Below are 3,231 nucleotides of genomic sequence, written 5' to 3' on the forward strand. Positions count from 1 at the left end.
CACACACACACACACAAGCTTACAGTATGTGTTCAATAAAGCGTCTGACAGTATGACAATATTGAGAAATTCCACAGCACAAAGTCTTCATTGAAACTGTGTGTTTCAGAAGTAAAATGTCTAAAACGAGTAATTCGTGGATTTGATGCTCTACAAGTCAGAGAAAGAAGCCGGGCATCAAATATACACGTGGTGTATTGTCATTTTTCTCTTATACAGAAGGTTAACAAGAACTTGCGTTAAAAATTCAAACGGACAACATTTTGTGTCAAATAGTTTAACGGTAGCGTACTACCCTAGCTACGCACGCTGGCCCGTGGGCACGTGCAGTATTGTCACTCTTGGGCTCAAGTTATAATGTCAACTGTTAACATAACTGGCTTATTAATATGACATATCTATTGTAGCCTACTTCACATTTTTAAGAATAATGTAGGCCTACTTTAGTCTGGTAAAAAAAATCGTTGCTATATTTTATTTAAGCCGTTTTAAGTCCCTCACTGGGACAGTTAATGAGAAATACAGACGTTTAACAACAGTTTTCCTTTGCAAACGAAGCTGTTCAGAAGCTAACGTTAGCTAGCTTAAATGCATCACTAAAATTAGCATGACGTTAGCTCAAATGTTCTTCCTATAAAAAGATGCTCATGAGCATATTTGGAAATTTTTAACTTCATAAACTAATTTCCTCAAATAAAGAAAACACCCGAGGAGATACTTCTGTGAAATACGAGCTAATTTCTTTGTTCTTACCTCTCACACGTTGTATTTAGCAACTACAAAACAAGGAAATTTCTCCCAAGAAGGCGGATATCTGACTCAGAACCAGCGACTTTTCTTCACACAGTGCGCCAACACCCTGCTTTATCCACTGTGACACTCAACAGGTTGGCTTGGTTTCAGAAAAGGGGGTTGAGTTTGAAATGCTGGAGTTTTGTCCGTGAATTCTGATCCTGGGTCGGTTTCTGGGGTCCGGCTGGCAGCTGAAGAGTACACAGCTGGAGACAAGCGGGGCGTTAAAGCTGATCCAGAGTCAGGACCGAGATCCGACGAAGACTAGTAAAGCAATTAATGTTTGGTTGTCGACAACGACGATCTCGAAATGTGTCGAGCTGGGCTTCTTTACACCCACGTAGATTAATAGGAATCATACTATATACTATAGAGTATAGAGTATACAATATTATATACTAGTCTATAATGTCTATACTATGTAAGGTACATATCAATTATGGCTATATACACTTCAAATCAATAACTGCTCTTATTAACCTATATCCATGTGAAAAACAATTCACTGTCATGGTCAAATCTGGTTAAGCATAGTGACATTTATTTTCATTTTTAATGTGCACACCAATGGTTTCTAACAAATATTGTTTTTTGTGTCATGTCAATATTGAAATGGTTGACCACATGAATAATCTAACTAGTTTATCCTACAGCATGCCATGATGACTAAACCTCACATGTTCCTAATGCACTATTTCAGTAGCCCATCATGCAACATGTGATGAGTGAACTAAGAAGCATACAGACCTAACTGCAAAGGTCCATGTGCATTTTCAAAGGTTAACATTTCTGAATATAAATTACCCTGATTTACATACCAGTAGGCTACAGATTTGATGCAAAATTTATACATAAAAAAACCAGCAGGGTGGGGGGTTATTTGTTTGCTCTCATGGCATGTCAATCTATGAGGCTACTTTTACGCGGGACGTCTTTGCACAGGTCTGTACAGATGTGATCGTCTGAGCTGGCCACGGAACACTATCTCTCCACCCCCTTGCCTGACAGCTCTTCTTCCTGGCCCAAACCGGTTTGTCAGGCATCATATCAGATTTCACCGTTGTCAACTTCCACTTTTCTGAGAGAGAGGGGGCGCCCGGCAGTTAGCGTGGCAGTTTGGGATGAGACAGGGGAGAGATAGAGACAACAAGAGGGAGACAAGTGAAAAGGGGGAGCAAGTCACGTGTCACTGTTCAGACACCAAAACGCACACACATTCAGTGAGTGAGAAAAAAAACAAAACCTACTTGTTTTTTCCGGCGCACTTGTTATCTGTGAAGGCAAAGTAGGGTTGGTTACTGAGGTTACGCACACCTTAATACACATGTATTATGCATTGATTGTGATTCTTATGTTGGCTTAGCTCTGAGACTTTGGGAATTTGAAGATACATTAAAATGCTTTCATGGGTCTGCAATACTGTTGCATTCATGGCTGTGGTTTCAGAACTCACGAAGTAAAACGCCAAGTCCTCCAGCAACCAACAAGCCGACGACCACCAGGCCTCCGATTCGTAGCCTTTCGTAATCTGTTACACAACGGGAAAAGTTAAGAGGGGCCTGGCGCACTTAAAGCAAATATATAATTCCAAAGTTAATTGAAGAATCATCTGACATTTGATCCATGCTTTATGTAGTATTTTGCAGGACAGATGTTTGCGGTGGTTGCTTTTGCCTGTAGTCTAAGTGAATACACGATACTCTGTTCTAGTTTTTTTTAATAATCCATACAAAGAGTGAGATGTTAGGTCTCATAGCGCAAATTCTAATAATCAGGAGATAAAAACGTCTGTACTTACTGTAAACAAATGGATCTGCAGACCAAACACAGGAGAAGGAGGAGAAACAAGAGAGAGGGGGGGAGAAAAAAACAATGATAAGACCCCCTTTAAGTGTACAACGTGGTATAACAACACATGGGTTCATGTTTCTAGGTTTACATCATTTACAGTCACGGGGAATTTGAATTCGGCCATTGTGATGGAGACACAAGGGACTGGATTTAATTTCTTGCTAAACCAGTTTCTCAACAACAGAAATAGACCAGGTGAAAGTAGAGTTTTGGCCTTACTTGCTTCAGTTTCCATGAAAAGGGTGAAGAGCACTGCAAGAAAGCCAGACAAATGAAATGTGGATTTTGTTGAGTGGAAATTGTCTTTAATGCATTCAGTCAGTGGCCCTGCTAGAATGTGTTTCCCTACAGACTTTTGAAGAAATATGGTCATTTTTCTTTTAAAATCAAGTTCAGTGTTATTATAGATTGTTGATATTTTGTAACAATATTTTATTTACCTGCCAAAACAGCCACCACACTAAGATGTTCCATCTTCAACACGACTGAGAGAGAGAGAGAGAGAGAGAAAACATGATTGGGAGAGAGAATAAATACTTTCCCCCATCACTTTCCCTTTGTTTCACACACACGCACACACACACACAC

The 3,231-nt window shown here is 39.8% G+C and overlaps 1 protein-coding gene across 2 annotated transcripts in view; it reads right to left on the bottom strand.

Annotated features, from left to right (window-relative positions):
• The window catches only part of fxyd3 (FXYD domain containing ion transport regulator 3), a 15,745-nt gene extending 14,749 nt beyond the window's left edge, over positions 1-996 (bottom strand). The window contains exon 1 of one of the 2 annotated variants that reach the window (XM_032518210.1): positions 754-996. The gene's annotated coding sequence lies outside the window, so the exon portion shown is untranslated. The remainder of the gene's footprint in view (positions 1-753) is intronic. The other variant, XM_032518209.1, reaches the window with a different exon arrangement.
• Positions 997-3,231: the final 2,235 nt, after the last annotated feature.

The sequence above is a fragment of the Etheostoma spectabile genome, chromosome 6 (assembly GCF_008692095.1).
Source record: "Etheostoma spectabile isolate EspeVRDwgs_2016 chromosome 6, UIUC_Espe_1.0, whole genome shotgun sequence".
NCBI classification, from domain to species: Eukaryota; Metazoa; Chordata; class Actinopteri; order Perciformes; family Percidae; genus Etheostoma; species Etheostoma spectabile.